Source organism: Mirounga leonina, unplaced genomic scaffold (assembly GCF_011800145.1).
Source record: "Mirounga leonina isolate KUSES-001 unplaced genomic scaffold, KU_Mleo_1.0 Mir_83, whole genome shotgun sequence".
NCBI classification, from domain to species: domain Eukaryota; kingdom Metazoa; phylum Chordata; class Mammalia; order Carnivora; family Phocidae; genus Mirounga; species Mirounga leonina.
Window position 1 is genome coordinate 1,679,179 of NW_023270826.1, and position 17,745 is coordinate 1,696,923.

Consider the following 17,745-nt stretch of genomic DNA (forward strand, 5'->3'; position numbering starts at 1 on the left):
TTGTTTTTTTTAAGATTTGTGATTTGTTTACTTATTTTAGAGGGAGTGAGAGCATGAGCGGGAAGGGCAGAGGGAGAGGGAGAGAGAATCTCAAGCAGACTACAAGCTAATCATGGGGCCCAATGTGGGGCTCAATCTCAGGACCCTGAGATCACGACCTGAACCAAAACCAAGAGTCAGATGCTTCACTGACTGTGCCACCCGGGTGCCCTGGAATTTCTGAGTTTTGAGAACTTTTTCATTATGATGCACATCTCACAGTCTTGTACACATCTGTCTTCTCTAATTGTCTTTGGCCACTCTGGGGTGGAGATGGTGTCTAATTCACCTGTGTTTTCTATTGATAGTTGGTGTCCAATACCCAGTTTTTGAGCTATACATCAGAGGCATCACAGTTTATCCCAACTTTGTACCTTTAAATATTTTAGCCTTTGAAATAGGCAGTTAGATCCAGGGTGCCATTTAGGTTGTATGCCCAAGTGTATTGGGCTGGGCTTGGCTTTCCTTTGTTTTTCCAGGTGCTTGGAGTAGTGAGCTGATCTTATCTGTTCGGGGGCTCAGAGCCTATGGCTGTCCCCTGGCCCATGCCTGCCTGGTGCTAGGCAGACTCCTATTGCTGTCTGCCTTTCTCTGGCATCTGTGACTTGGGCTGGCATGTGTCCCTTATTTGGCTCCTTCCTTTCTCCTCTGTTGTAAGATTCAAGACATAGTCTGGGCATAGGAAATAGTCAGAGAAGGGCAAAGAAATAACTTTGGGCCCAGTGTAATTCGGTCTGAATAACTTATGGGAAAGGAACTCACACAGTGTTCAGAAGTCATTATTTTGCTTTCCTTTGTATACATCTCCCTTGGGGACCTTAAGGGCTGGAGGGGTGGCTGGGTTACAGCGGGATCTAAGGAAACTAAAAACTTGATTTGACTATATACAGTACACATTTATCAGGGACATTTTTCCAGGCAGGAGAGGAATGACCAGGTAGATGACTAGATATACTTGATTTTCTTTGTTTAAGGCTATATTTTGTGGAATCAAAGCTCACAATGTGTATGAATAGTGCTTTTTAAGAAACAAGACCAGTTGTATGAGCCATGTGTGAACATTAAACGTCCTATTTCAAAGGCTAAAGTATTTAAAAGTACAACATTGGGATAAACTGTGATACTTCTGATGTACAGCTCAAAAGCTGGGTATTGGACATCAGCTGTCAATAGAAATCACAGGTGAATGAGACACCATCTCCATCCCCAGAGTGGTCAAAGACAATTAGAGAAGACAGATGTGTACAAGACTGTGAGATGTGCATCATAATGAAAAAGTTTTGACGGGGTGTTCTCCCCAGGCCTTTCTGAAAGAGTTTGACTTGAGCTGAGACCTGAACAGCACAAGGCAGTGAGGGATGTGGATCTGGGCGGAGGGCATGGCAAACGCTTGCCACTAATTCTTTAAAGTCAGTGATACTGAACCGTTAGTTTGATTTAAAATAACATTACTAAACTGAAAGAGATAAAAGAAATACAACCACAAGTTTTTCTTGTCATTGTCACCAGATGAGGTTTGAGAAAGAAGACCTAGGATTTCCCTGGAAAAAAGATTTTCCCTGCATATACCTCAGTCACATCCATAGTGAGGTGGTTAACACTCAACATGCCACTTCTTAGAACATGGTGATGATCATTATGATCATTACAATTTTAGAAAGTTCCTCTTTTCTATATTCATTCCTTGTTCCACCTTGTGAGAGAATAAAATGTAGAGCTCAATATGACTCATTATTCCGAACGTTCTTAAGTTTGGGTATGGAGATTCAGTGCCTAAAACTTTTTGTATTTGTTTGAAAAAAATACAGGTCCTTGTTTCTTCATTTTTTTTTCTTTAAACCTAGCATTCAAAATTACAGAAACAAGAAGGAACCAAACTGGTGGCATTGGAACTAGTTGTTGACTTTTATGCAAGTGACTTTTATGGAAGTTCTTGTTCTATCTATGTATCGTCTGTTCCAGGGGGTTACATAGATCTAGGATTTGTTCATCCTTCAAACTTACCTCCCTCTGGTGGCCACTATAACACCCAAAAATCTCCATGCCTTCCCATCAAAATCTCCCACAGGAGAGAGAGGGCTTGATGAGTTAGGTTTTTTTTTTTTTTTTTAACTTTTTCAAACTTTATTATTATTTTTTAAATTTTATTATGTTATGTTAGTCACCATACATTACATCATTAGTTTTTGATGTAGTGATCCACGATCCATTGTTTTCGTATAATACCCAGTGCTCCATGCAGTACGTGCCCTCCTTAATACCCATCACCGGGCTAACCAATCCCCCCTTCCCCCTCCCCTCTAAAACCCTGTTTGTTTCTCAGTCCATAGTCTCTCATGGTTCATCTCTCCCTCCAATTCCACCCCCCCTCATTTTTCCCTTCCTTCTCCTAGTATCCTCCATGCTATTCCTTATGTTCCACAAATAAATGAAACCATATGATAATTGACTTTCTCTGCTTGACTTATTTCACTTAGCATAATCTCCTCCAGTCCCATCCATGTTGATGTAGAAGTTGGGTATTCATCTTTTCTGATGGCTGAGTAATATTCCATTGTATATATGGACTACATATTCTTTATCCATTCATCTGTTGAAGGGCATCTCGGCTCCTTCCACAGTTTGGCTATTGTGGACATTGCTGCTATGAACATTGGGGTGCATATGGCCCTTCTTTTCACTATATCTGTGTCTTTCGGGTAAATACCCAGGAATGCAATTGCTGGGTCATAGGGTAGCTCTATTTTTAAATTTTTGAGGAACCTCCACACTGTTTTCCAAAGTGGCTGTACCAACTTGCATTCCCACCAACAGTGTAAGAGGGTTCCCCTTTCTCCACAATCTCTCCAACATTTGTTGTTTCTTTCTCTGTCCATTTTTGCCATTCTAACTGGTGTAAGGTGGTATCTCATTGTGGTTTTGATTTGGATTTCCCTGATGGCTAATGATGATGAATATTTTTTCATGTGTCTGTTAGCCATTTGTATGTCTTCTTCAGAGAAGTCTTTTCATATCTTCTGCCCACTTTTTGACTTGATTATTTGTTTTTTGGGTGTTGAGTTTGAGAAGTTCTTTATAGATCTTGGATACCAGCCCTTTATCTGTAGTGTCATTTGCAAATATCTTCTCCCATTCTGTGGGTTGCCTCTTTGTTTTGTTGACTGTTTCCTTTGCTGTGCAGAAGCTTTTTATCTTGATGAAGTCCCAAAAGTTCATTTTTGCTTTTGTTTCACTAGCTTTTGGAGATGTATCTTGAAAGAAGTTGCTGTGGCTGATGTCAAAGAGGTTACTGCCTATGTTCTCCTCTAGGATTTTGATGGATTCCTGTCTCACATTGAGGTCATTCATCCACTTTGAGTTTATCTTTGTGAATGGTGTTGGAGAATGGTTGAGTTTCATTCTTCTGCATGTGGCTGTCCAATTTTCCCAGCACCATTTATTGAAGAGACTGTCTTTTTTCCGTTGCATGTTTTTTCCTGCTTTGTCAAAGATTATTTGACCATAGAGTTGAGGGTCCATATCTGGGTTCTCTATTCTGTTCCATTGGTCTGTATGTCTGTTTTTGTGCCAGTACCATGCTGTCTTGGTGATCACTGCTTTGTAATATGGCTTGAAATTGGGCAACGTGATGCCCCCAGCTTTGTTTTTCTTTTTCAGCATCTCCTTGGCGATTCGGGGTCTTTTCTGATTCCATACAAATTTTAGGATTGCTTGTTCCAGCACTTTGAAAAATGTCATTGGAATTTTGATCGGGATGGCATTGAAGGTATAGATTGCTCTGGGTAGCATAGACATTTTAACAATGTTTATTCTTCCAATCCATGAGCATGGAATATTTTCCCATCTTTTTGTGTCTTCTTCAATTTCTTTCATGAGTGTTTTGTAGTTCCTAGAGTATAGATCCTTTACTTCTTTGGTTAGGTTTATTCCGAGGTATCTTATGGTTTTTGGTGCTATTGTAAATGGAATCGTTTCTTTAATTTCTCTTTCTACAGTTGCGTTGTTAGTGTATAAGAAAGCAACTGATTTCTGTGCATTGATTTTGTACCCTGCCACATTACTGAATTGCTGGATGGGTTCTAGTAATTTGGGGGTGGAGTCTTTTGGGTTTTCCACATAAAGTATCATGTCGTCTGCGAAAAGAGAGAGTTTGACTTCTTCTTTGCCAATTTGAATACATTTTATTTCTTTTTGTTGTCTGATTGCTGTTGCTAGGACTTCTAGCACTATGTTGAACAATAGTGGTGAGAATGGGCACCCTTGACGTGTTCCTGATCTTAAGGGAAAGGCTCTCAGCTTTTCCCCATTGAGGATGATATTCGCTGTGGGTTTTTCATAGATGGATTTTATGAGCTTGAGGAATGTTCCCTCTATCCCTATACTCTGGAGAGTTTTAATCAGGAAAGGATGTTGTATTTTGTCAAATGCTTTTTCTGCATCAATTGAGAGGACCATATGGTTCTTCTCCCTCCTCTTATTAATGTGTTCTATCACATTGATTGATTTGCGAATGTTGAACCACGCTTGCATCCCGGGGATAAATCCCACTTGGTCGTGGTGGATGATCCTTTTAATGTATTGTTGGATCCTATTAGCTAGGATTTTGTTGAGGATTTTGGAATCCATATTCATCAGGGATATCGGTCTGAAATTCTCCTTTTTGATGGGGTCTTTGCCTGGTTTGGGGATTAAGGTAATGCTGGCCTCATAGAATGAGTTTGGAAGTTTTCCTTCTGTTTCTATTTTTTGAAACAGCTTCAGTAGAATAGGTATTATTTCTTCTTTGAATGTTTGGTAGAATTCCCCAGGGAATCCATCAGGCCCTGGACTCTTGTTTTTTGGGAGGTTTTTGATCACTGCTTCAATCTTGTTACCGGTTCTTGGCCTATTCAGGTTATCAATTTCTTCCTGTTTCAGTCTTGGCAGCTTATAGGTTTCCAGGAAGGCCTCCATTTCATCCAGATTGCTCAGTTTATTGGCATATAGTTGTTGATAATAATTTCTAATAATTGTTTCTATTTCCTTGGTGTTAGTCATGATCTCTCCCCTTTCATTCATAATTTTATTAATTTGGGTCCTTTCTCTCTTCTTTTGGATAAGTCTGGCCAGTGGTTTATCAATCTTATTAATTCTTTCAAAGAACCAACTTCTAGTTTCATTGATCTGATCTACTGTGTTTCTGGTTTCTAATTCATTGATTTCTGCTCTAATTTTAATTATTTCTCTTCTAATGCGTGGCGTAGGCATCATTTGTTGCTTTTTCTCTAGTTCTTTAAGGTGTAGAATTAGTTGGTGAATTTGGGATTTTTCTATTTTTTTGAGTGAGGCTTGGATGGCTATGTATTTCCCCCTTAGGACTGCCTTTGCAGTATCCCATAGGTTTTGGACCAATGTGTTTTCGTTCTCATTGATTTTCATGAATTGTTTAAGTTCTTTGATTTCTTGGTTGACCCAAACATTCTTGAGCAGAGTGGTCTTTAGCTTCCAAGTGTTTGAATTTCTGCCAAATTTTTTCTTGTGATTGAGTTCCAGTTTTAGAGCACCGTGGTCTGAGAATATGCAGGGAATAATCTCAATCTTTTGGTATCAGTTGAGACCTGATTTGTGACCCAGTATGTGGTCTATTCTGGAGAAAGTTCCATGTGCACTTGAGAAGAATGAGTATTCTGTTGTTTTAGGGTGGAATGTTCTGTAAATATCTATGAGGTCCATCTGGTCCAATGTATCATTCAAAGCTCTTGTTTGATTTTCTGCTTAGATGATCTGTCCATTGCTGAGAGTGGAGTATTGAGGTCTCCTACAATTAACGTATTGTTATCAATATGACTCTTTATTTTGGTTAACAGTTGGCTTATGTAGATGGCTGCTCCCATGTTGGGGGCATAGATATTTACAATTGTTAGATCTTCTTGTTGGATAGACCCTTTAAGAATGATATAGTGTCCTTCTGTGTCTCTTATTACAGACTTTAGTTTAAAATCTAATTTGTCTGATATAAGAATTGCTACCCCAGCTTTCTTTTGAGGTCCGCTGGCATGGAAGATGGATCTCCATCCCTTCACTTTCAGTCTGGATGTATCTTTAGGTTCAAAATGAGTCTCTTGTAGGCAGCATATGGATGGGTCCTGTCTTTTTATCCAATCTGCAACCCTGTGCCGTTTTATGGGAGCGTTTAGGCAATTCACGTTGAGAGTGATTATTGAAAGATATGAATTAATTGTCATCATGTTGCCTGTGAAGATGTTGTTTTTATAGATTGTCCCTGTAAATTTCTGTTGTAGATCACTCTTGGGGTCTTTCTCCTTTTATAGAACCCCCCTTAATATTTCTTGCAGGGCCAGCTTAGTGGTCACATATTCTTTCAACTTCTGCCGGTCGTGGAAGCTCTGCATCTCTCCATCCATTCTAAATGAAAGCCTTGCCGGATAAAGTATTCTTGGTTGCATGTTCTTCTCATTTAGTACCCTGAATATGTCTTGCCAGGCCTTTCTGGCTTGCCAGGTCTCTGTGGAGAGGTCTGACGTTATTCTGATGTTCCTCCCTCTGTACGTAAGGACTCTTTTCCCCCTAACTGCCCTTAAGATGGTTTCCTTGGTTCTAAGATTTTCAAGTTTTACAATTACATGCCGGGGTGTTGGCCTGATCTTAGGAGGGGTCCTCTCTGCCTCTAGGACTCGAATGTTTGTTTCATTCCCCAGATTAGGGAAGTTCTCAGCTATGATTTGCTCAAATACATCTTCTAGCCCTCTCTCTCTCTCCACTCCCTCCAGGATTCCAATTATTCTGACATTGAAATGCCTCATGGTGTCACTTATTTCTCTGATTCTATTTTCATGGATTCTGAGTTGTTTTTCCCTGGCCTCCTCTTTTCCCTTTTTATCTATTATACTGTCTTCCAGATCGCTTATTCTCTCTTCTGTCTCAGTTACCCTAGCTGTTAGATTATCTAGATTAGATTGGATCTCATTGATAGCATTTTTAAGTTCTGCCAATTCACCTTTTATTTCTGCCCTTAGAGACTCTATGTTGCCATTAATTGATTTCTCCATTCCAGCCATTGTCTTCACAATTGCTAGCCTGAATTCCATCTCCGACATCTTGGTTATATCTGCATCCATTTGTAAATCCTCTGAGTCTTTTCTGTTTTTGGGGCTCCTCCTCCTAGTCATTCTGTTGATGGGTGTTTGAGGGAATGTATAGAGTCCAAATTATTGACCAGAACCCAAGCAAGAGGCACCTGTTTTCTTGGGACCTTAGGGCTGCTGGCCTCTTGTTTTCCCAGCCTGTCTTCTGCGGGAGGGGCCTGCCGTGCTGTTACTCAGGCAACCCTGTTTGGGTGGAGTTGCCCTGCACCCCTGTGGCGGGGGATGGGCCCAGTGGGAATCAGTCTTTGGGGCTTTTGTTCTCTGGCACCTTCCCCTGGCGGTTTTCCGTGTCTCTTTCACGAGTCAGAGCAGAAGAGACCGTTTCCAACCCTCTGCCTCAGAGCAGAGAGACCGCAGTCTGTTCTTCAGTGAGCTCTCCAGGCCACACTGTCTCCGTTTCTGTCCATGCTGCTATAAACTGCAGCGTCCTGGGTTGTGCGCCCCTCCGCAGCGCTCCCAGTGCTGCCTCCAGGTCGGGGCACGTCTCTGCCCTTTGTGCTTCTAAACCCCACCAGCTGCTCCCAGTTTGTGTGCGTGCAACTCCGCTGCTCGGGGTTTCCACCCCCGGGGGTTGCAGTTCACTGGTGGGACCCGGCGCACCGGGTTTCGGTCTCGGAGGCTGCAGTTCGTGTGCGCGTGACCGTCGCTCCGGTTTCTGTCTGGGGGGCTGCAGTTGGCACGCACGACACCGCAGCTCTGGTTTTCCACCCCGGGGCTGCCCTTAAGTTCTTTCCCGATGCTACCGGTCTGCGAGTCTGTGCCCCGTCCGCAGGGGGCGAGGCTGTCACTCACCGGCGGTGTAGGATCCCCACGTGCAGGCACCCTCCCGCCGCCGTTTATCCTCCGATGTCTGCCCGCAGAATCACAGCTCTCCGCTTGGTACCTCAAAACCAACTGCCTGCGATATTCTGTTTGTAGAGATCCAGATCTTCTTACATCTCAGGCTGGTTTCGTGGGTGCTCAGAGTGGTCTGGTAGATATCCAGCTCAATCCCGGGGACCAGCTGAAATAGGGTCCCCTACTCCTCCGCCATCTTTCCCCCCTCCGATGAGTTAGATTTTTATGGTAAATTCCCTTTGTATGTTTATATCTTGTTATGGCCTTGAGTTCTTACTGTGTTGTTCTCAATCATCACAAACACATGCAACATAAGGCTAAATATTTTTTCTGCTGTAATATTCATGCATCTATAAAAGAAAGAGTGCAACCACTTGGGAATGGACGGACCTTTTCGATTTGCAGGCCAGACTCCAGTTTTATCTTTGGAGCAGGCAGCATGCCCAGTTTAGATTGTACTTTCTTTCTAGGCTGTTTTGCCTTGGTTAAAGTCATTGTCAGTGGGTGAAATAGCTTGTGTTGTACTTTTTTTGCATAAAATTTTGGTTTCAAGGCCTACAAGAGAAGGAAGAATCATCCTACATTTCTACTCTATGGCCCCCAGATGGGACCCTTTCTAGTGATGGTTTGGGAACAACAGTAGAAATAGGTTTGAGAATCGTAGAACAGAGATGCTCAGTGCTGAAGGACAGGGAGGACACACTTTTACTATGCTCTGCTTTCTCTGACCTGTGCCCCAAGCTTCCACAACTTCCAGTGAAGCTTTGCAAACCAATTTCATTTTTAAACATGTGTCAAGAGCAGGATCACTTGTAGGTTTATAATAGGTCCAAAGATGTCTATGGGGCAGAGGGGTGTGAAAAGATGACAAAAGTGGTGGGAGCAGGAAAGAAAGCAAGAGATAGTGAATAAGCAGAAAGGATTATGAAATCAGTCTCCTTTATTTTTTAAAGATTTTTATTTATTGATTTGACAGAGAGAGACACAGCAAGAGAGGGCACACAAGCAGGGAGGAGTGGGAGAGGGAGAAGCAGGCTTCCCGCTGAGCAGGGAGCCCGATGTGGGGCTCGATCCCAGGACCCCGGGATCATGACCTGAGCCGGAGGCAGACGCTTAATGACTGAGCCACCCAGATGCCCCGAAATCAGTCTCCTTTATATTCCCCAAATGTATTTGAGGAAGATGATCCTTGAAGAGGAGAAACACCAGTGATGATGGAAGAGGTGAAGAGGCAGAGGGAGGTAATGGTGGAGGGAGTGGAGGATGTGGTGACAGAGAAGGAGACAGAGGGGAAGGATGTAGTGGAGGAAGAAGAAGAAGTAGTCTGAGAGGTTATGGAAGTGGGACAAGTGGGAGAGATGGAGATGGAGGGGGAAGAGATGGTAAAAATAGTGGAGTTGAAGGCAGTAGAGCTGGTGGTAGAGGTAGTGGTGGTAATAACCGTGGTGAAGCTTATGGCTGAGGTGTTGGGGGAGACGGAGATGATAATGAAGATGGTGAAGGCGGGTGGTGGGAGAAGAGTTGGTGGAGAAGGTGATGGAGGTACTCGGGGTGGTGGAGACAGTAACAAAGAAGGTTGTGAGGGAGGTGGTCAAGGTAGTAGAAGAGGCGGAGGAGGTGGTAGAGGGAGTGGAGACAGTGGAGGAGGTGATAACATCAGTGGAGACAGCTGTGGGAGTGGGTATTGCACTGGCAGTGATGCAGGAGGCGGAAGGAGCAGTGCGGGGGTTGTGGAGGTGGTAGACGTGGTGGTGGAGATACGCGTGGTGGTAGCTGAGGTGTGGAGCCTACTGGGTCATATGAATAGTCAGTCTTAACAGAAGGCAGAGTGAAATATATGCACGAATGCCTGCGAGAACCAGCAGCCATTTGGAATACTGTTTTTTTTTTTTTAAAGTTTCTACAGAGGGCTCTCAGATATTTTTCTTACTAATTGCGTACATTTTGGCCTTGGAGTCTGAAATTCGTATTTTCCTAAATAACTCAGACAGCCATTGAACAACATTAATGACCATTCATTCTCACTCTGAATGGATGCCTTTTACGTGCTAGACTGGATCAAGCACAGGACATCAAAAATGAAAAATACTTAGTTCCCATTTTCATTGAGGAAATAGACCTATAAACAGCTAATTACAATACAGTGAAATTAAATGCAATGATAGTGATGTTAAACCTCCAGAGAGGAGTGATAGATAACCAAAGGTGGGTAGTGTTGGGGCCAGGGGAAGCTTCCTGGAACAGGTAACACCTTAAGGATGAGAGAATTGGAGATGAGTTGGGTAAAGGGGAAGATGAGCCGTACTGGCCACTCTGACTCTCTACATGACTTCCCTTCCTGTCTACTTGGGTATGTAAAGCTCCTTGCATTATGTTGGCATCTAGAATCAGGTTTGAAAGCATCTGTGGAGGCAAAAAGTAAATCATAAGTGGGCTTAGAGTCTTCGGGTGCTTAGTCATGACATGTTCAAAAGTAGAGATACAAGGATGAGTCTCAGAGCTGGTGCCATCAAATTCTTCAACCCCACCCATTCTCTGAGCTTAAGAAGTGAGTGGGAAGACAGAATTTGAATGAATAGTTTTTCCTATCAGAGGAAGCAGGACAAACAGCACTTAGGCTGGGATGGGTGGGCGGGCAGGCATGCAGTATCTGTGTAGAAGATGGGTTGCTTACTCAGAGAAGACCTGATATTCAAGAAAAAGTCCGCCAAAAATATGAGTCACTCATTAGACTCTTTGAAAGGTGGGACATGCCAAGGCAGGGAAGGCAAACAGACTTTTATTAACTTGGACTAGGATGTACCCTTAGATATAACATGTCTCTAGAAATGAAAAAATTCTCTAAAAAAACAGTACACACATATCCTTGACCCAATTAAAATATATCATATTTTAGAGAGAAGGCAGTTAACACAGGGTTTGTCAAAGGAATGACTCAATAAGAATGCATGAAATATATTTGAATAGAGAATTTCAAAAGGTTTTTTTTTTTTTTTTTAAGTTTTATCTATTTAAGTAATCTCTATGCCCAACGTGGGGCTCAAACTCATGACTCTGAGACTGAGTCCCAAGCTCTTCGGACTGAGCCAGCCAGGCGCCCCTCAAAGGTTGTTTTTAAACAGAGAACTTATTAAAGTCTATGAAATACACTTCAGAAAATTGATTTCTTGGAATGAATACTGCAAATGACTACTCAGGGACCATGAAGAGCAAGCTTTCAGATATACCCTTTGGCCACCAGTTACCCCGTGAAGGGTAAGGAGCGAGGGAGAGGTCAGTGCATCTTTGGGCCATCATGCCACCACAGGAGGTTGAAGACTGGCTTCATGCTGTTTATGCAGAATTTCCAAATTGGAGAAGGCCCTTCCCTTATCCAAAAGGCTTGGGTTCTTTGCCCACCTACCCTGGAAAGCAGGCTGTGGATTGTACCAGATGAAATATTAGAAGCTGACCTCTGAACCACATATTTAAATTCATTTCTGGTTTATTCTTTCCAAATAGCAATTGAGTTTGACTATTGTGTTCAGCCATCTGCAGCCCATGTTTATAATTGTTCGTGCTATCATTGTCTCTGAGATTTTCCCGGTTAATATTATTAAAGGGCGGATATATGATTTCCTGGGTGGTTCAGCTTACTCTTCTGGTCCGTTTTGATAAGAAAGTGCCTACCTGCTGCGTCAAGGGGCTTTCACTGGCATTTTGAATGTTTGCTTGTGAGGAAATAATATAGGAGACAGAACCACTCTACTGGTTGCCTTTCAGATAGAGAATTCTGTTTAATTTGCAAAAACTATTTATAAATTCGAACTATTAACAGCCTTTCTTGCTGGCCTTACAAAAGCAGCTCTTAGGAAATAAAGCATTTGGGACCCAGTGGGAAAGAGTCCAAGCTCATCCTGCCAAATCTCCTGAGTTATCCTGACCCCACCTGAGAATTTGGGATTTTCTAATAAGAAGGGGAGGGAGAGATTGGCCCCATTTGGAACAGAGATGATAGAGAGTAAATAGATTTGTCTGTTTTTCAAAGATAATTGTGGTTATGAAACAAAGCTAAGTAGGTAGCAAAATCCTACGCAGATTACAAAAGACGTTCTACATCTCTGAGTTAGCATACGTAATTTTAGGCCCCGAAGCAATGTCTGGTGGACCAGTTGAACGTGCTAGGGCAATTGTTGAATGAATCCAAGAGAAGCCATGGTTGGAATTAGATCATGGATTATAGAATTCCTAGAACTGGAAAGGCCTTTAGAGATTTTCTAGGCAAACCCTTTTGCTTCACTGCTGAGGAAACTGGAGCTCAGAGAAGCGTGGCTATTTCAAGTGATTCTGAGCGTGGCTAAAGCCTAGGCTCCTGATCCTCTGTGCTGTGCTTTGATGTAGGGTCAACTGGACTTCAAGTAGTGGTCTGCTGCCTTCATTGTGGATGTTCTCCAGACCATGTCATGGGTGGCATGCGAGTCCTCACAGCTATTCCTGCTACTCAACGATCACAAAGCATCTTGCTCTCATTTGTTTTGGCCACACCTTTCCTAGGAGGGCAACGTGCTCTGTATTGATGGATCCACAAAGCCCAGTTCTGCCATTAAGGAAGCTCAGGGGGAGCTTTGAGAGTCAGTTCCTAGGCTGGCGCTTTCCACCCCAAACTTTCTCATTTCCTGGGATTCTTTCTCAAGCTAAGGGGAAAAGTAGCCAGGTCTGGATTTCTGCTTTGCCGAAAAGTTGATAACATTTGCAGAAGTCTCGATCAGGTTAGTCAAACTCTCTGAGCTTTTGTTTCTCATATGTAAAAGAAAAATAATAATTCACAGGGTTTGTGACACACACAGTCCTGAGTGCAAGGGAGGCATTTAATATATGTTCTCTCTCTTGCTTGTATAATAAAATTTCTGAATATGCTGGCTTATGATTAGTTTAAGGAAAATTATTTTGACAGCTTTTTTTGTTTATGAAGATAACACATATTCATTGTAGAAAAATCAAACAATGTTGAAAATTATGAAGTCCCCTGAATGCCTACCATTCAGATATAACTATTCTACATACTTCTACATTGGTCCAGTCATCTCTTTATGCATCTATGTCTATATTTGTATTTATAATTTTACATACAATGAAATCATAATACAAAAACTCTTTTGCAATCTACTGGGCAAGAGGTCAATTCAAAGAAAATGCTAATAGATATTTTCTGCCAGATCTGGGGGCATTTTTAGTCCCAAATGTAGGATACAGTGGATAACACAATTTCATCTCACAGATTAAAACTTTGCTATGACCTGTTTGGTAGTCTTCTCCCCAACTGTCCCTTTCCTCTATTCTCCCCAGTAGAGAGAGAATATACGATGTCATTTTTGGAGTTTTGCAAAAAATTTGCCAACCAGGGAAGTCTACTTTATTTATCTTTTTTTTTTTTTTACTTTTATTTATCTTAATAAAAGGCCGGGTGAATAAATGGTATCTATTGCTAATCCCCTTGCAGCCCCTTGAATCTTCTGAGTTTGACCCTTCCCCTGTTTTCCATAGGACTCATCCGCAGGAGGACACAGACTCTTGTGTGCTTTAGCGCATTGGGTCTTGCTGACCGGTAGCTATGGGCAACCATTATTTTTGTTTAGACTAATCTCCCTGATGGCCCAGTGGCTTTCCCCATGAGATAGACAGAGTAACATTACCTATGCTCTATCCTTCACCTGCCTCCCAGCTTTGTCTGTTTTCTCTGTTTCTTTGGGCCTGTGCTAGTGGTGATCTGAGTGATAATTTAGCACCAGACATTAAGAAGGCACGCAGACCAATTCTGCCAAGAGTTTATAACCTAATGCTGCTATCTGCCCATTCACATCAGTACTCATTAGTAGAAAATACAACTAACTGAAAGTCTTTGGGTGTTGGGAGACTTGGATCCTACTGAGCAGATGCAAACCTTCAGTATTATAATCTTATGTAGGAGTATCACCCCAGCATGGAAAGGTTCTCACTTATGAAGGGAGGATGTCAATATTCATGTGGTCCCAGCCCACCAAGATAATGTAAACAAGGCCTTTCTTACACTTTGAGGTCCTGTGATTAGAGTTAGCAATTTCAAAGTAACATTTCCAGGTTGTTTTGTGTTTTGCCATAATTGGGCCAAACTCTCTCCCAGAGTCTCTCTGAGTTCAGAGCTTCTTCCCAGTCTCCCTTCTCCTCACTGCAGGAATCTGCACTGATTAATTAGTGCCAGATGTATTGGGGTAGTTTTGTCCAAGAGCTTTCATCTAGGAAGAGGTGGGTTGAGTACACCCACTTGTTTCCCACCGTCTCCAGAAGGAGCAGCTTTTAACTATGAGTCTGAGGCAGGGCTTTGAACTATGACCTAAAGATGAAAGGCTCATCACCAATCTTACCTGCTCATCAAAGACCAGGCAGCGGGGGTGATATGCAATCGAGGTTCACTGGCACCTCTAATGCCTGCCCTGACAGAGTTCTGCCAGGGCCTGTTGTGGAGATGAAGACATTATGGGGCCACATGGGTGGTTCTAGAACTTCTGACCTTCTTGTGCCAAGTTTCTATCATAACTTAAGATTATCTAGACATGTTCTCATTAGGAGCAATGGTTAATTGGAAGGAAATATAATATACTTAAGTTAGAATTTTGCTTTTTTGAGCTTCTTCTCCAAGAGAAAGCTTCTAATTTATGTGGCCTCTGACATCCAAGGAGGATATGTGTGTGTGTGTGTGTTCATTCTCATTCACTGATTATTTTAAGCTTTATCCCTATAGATTGAGAATTACTGCATAAGATGGTAAGATGTTCTGGGTGAGCAAGGAGGGAAGTAGAAGGCATAATTCTGCAGGAAAATGAAATGGACTTTCCATATATTTGTATTCATGTGTGCTCATAAATGGATAACCTGGAATTTCTATTTCTAAATTCTGAAGGAAATCCATGACTAACATGTCTTATCTATGACTGAAAGATTGGTGCTACTTTTTTTTTTTTTTAAGATTTTGTTTATTTACTTGTCAAAGAGAGAGAGCACAAGCAGGGGGAGTGGCAGGCAGAGGGAGAAGCAGGCTTTCCGCAGAGCAGGGAGCCCAAGGCGGGGCTCGATCCCAGGACCCTGGGATTATGACCTGAGCTGAAGACAAACTCTTAACTGACTGAGCCACCCAGGCATCCCTTGGTGCTACTTTATAATTAAATAATGAGAATGAGTAGATGAGTGATGATGAGGAAGCTGAATTTGACTGGGACACATTTGAATTTCTGTTGTGCTCCTCCTCCCTTGGTTAGCAGAGAGGCTAAAAAGAAGTTACCCAGGGTTCAAGAGAGGAGAGCTAGGTTTTCCCAGAAAATGTGGACAGAAGTTTCTTTGTGTGCTAGGTACTTTCCATTTTTCTCTCCAGGTCTACTCACCATCTTTCTCCACCCACTGACTACATTGGAGGCTCCTTTGCCCTTTGTCTTTTAGTGGGTTTGACAGTAGGAGGCATCTATGGTATGTGGAGGCCAGGAAGGGAGTAGGTCAGGATATTTATTCTCTTGAGTCCCTTCCTGCTAGGTTGCTGTGGGTTGTCTGTGTCCATCTACCTATGACCATAGCTCCTGTTGGAAAGTCCCTCCTCTCTCCAGACTAAGACAGATGCTTCCTCCTCTTGCCCTTTCAGCTACATGGTAGTAAGAGCTCCCTGTTGTTGCTAGACCCGAGGCTGGTTTCCTTACACTCTACTATCCCTCTTTGTAAATAATCCATTTATTAGACTTTCCTCTGTTACCATGTTTGATGTGCCATCTTTTTCTTCATGGGTCCAGACTATTATACTTGATGAATATTTTATCCTTTGATGACAAAGAACAGAAGCTTATAAACACTAGCTCAAGTACAAAGTGAATTTACTGAAAGGACACAGAGGGGGTAAGGGACATATACCAAATCATCTGGAAAGTCAGTTTCCAAAACCATTCTTCAGTCTTTGGTGGCACTCTGCCTTTTCTTATCTCTGCTTCTTCTGTAAATCTGCTTGCTTCTACTGCTTTCTACATATTGGCATTCTCTCTTCTGTCTCATAAATTATTGTTTTTTTTAAAATTTGTTTGGCCATGGTATAAACTCTGGCTTTGACCCTATTTAACCTTTTAGTCAGGGAGTTCCTACCATTTACCTGTTTCTCAGTGTCCTATTTCCCATATCCCAAGAGAGAGAATCAGAGAGGCCCAGTTTGAGTTAGGTCAATTTATGGTCCATTCAGGTATGGTGGAGGACAGAGGTACACAGGACTGTTCTTTTCATGGATGTGAACTTTCTTTCTTCCAAGAAAGGTGTGTGGTTGGGGATAATTGCTAGCATTTCTACATAATACAGTGAGTCAGTCTTGTGAAGAGTATCTAATTCAAATTCCAGGTGAGAGTATTGGCTAATTTAGTCCTTATGTCATTTGGAAAGGCAGTTTATCTGCTTCATTCTTTAAAAATTTCAGAGGAAAGACATTTGATAATTCCAGAAACCTTGGAAGAGAGCTCTGCTGATGATTTTTTTAACCCCTTATATCTAACCTGCTATGGACTTTGCTCATTTATTTCTAATTTCCTGCCTTTAACGGTAACCAATGCATTGTTCAATGTGACACTAATGGAATCCTTCTTGGTGATTATGATAGAAAGTGATTAATGAGATACAGAAACAATCCTGATCTTTCTTTAAGATAAACATTATATCCTTGCCACCATAGCTGCAGCCATGACCAAGATGGCTGGGAGACCCACTGCCTACCTCAAGGATGCCTGGGCCAAGGAGATGGTGCTGGTCGCATCCTTCACCATTGGGGGGCTCACTATAATTCTGCCCTCCTCAGCCCCTTCACCAAATATGCCACGATGATTAACCAAGCCACAGCCTACAACTATCCAGTGCCCCTCCAAGATGATGGGAACATGCCCCACATGCCCAGCCACCCCCAGGACCTCCAGGGCCCAAGATTGGAGTGGCTGAAGAAATTGTGAGCATCTCTGGTGACATGGAGGAGGCCCCCTCCCCTGTGGCCAATAACATATGAAAAGTGACTCCAGGTGAAAAGAAAAAGGTAACCATTATATCATACTTGGGAGTGAGCCTGTATTAAAATCAGGTTTTCAGTCCCCACTTAAATATGAGAAGAAAACCAAAGATTACAAAACAGCTGAGGAAAGCCTCTAACATTTGAGAGAGAAAGAGGGAAATAGAGAGAGAGAGGGAAGGAAACAGAAACAAAGCAACTTGGAAGAAACAGATTAAACAGAAGAAGAAAAATTTAAAAATTAAGGTGTATCATTAATATGGAGAATGAGAGAAGACATGGCCTGCATGAAATAAGAATACTATTTATACATGAAATAAGAAAGAATACTATTTAAAAAGGAATATTCAGTGGATAAAAAATAGACTCCTAAAATTTAAAAATGTAACAGCAAAAATGAAAAACTTGGTGCAAAGATGGAAGATAAGGTTGAGTAGATCTCCCTGAAATAAAGCAAAAATAGAAGGAGATGGAAAATAGAGGATGAGATATTAATAAAAATAATTTTTAAGGACAGTTTGAGAGATCCAACATCTGAATAATGAAAGTTCCTGAAGAAGGAAATAGAGAAGATGGAGAGGAGAAATTCATCAACCAAACAATTCAAGAAAAATTTCTCTGGAAGGGCATAAGCTTCCAGACTGAAAGGGTTCATTAAGGACCCTCAAAATGGATGCAAATAGACCCACATCA

At 42.0% G+C, this 17,745-nt stretch overlaps 1 pseudogene; it reads left to right on the forward strand.

The window, feature by feature from the left end:
* The first annotated feature begins 16,745 nt into the window (after positions 1-16,745).
* On the forward strand, positions 16,746-17,130 carry LOC118002815 (annotated as a pseudogene).
* Positions 17,131-17,745: the final 615 nt, after the last annotated feature.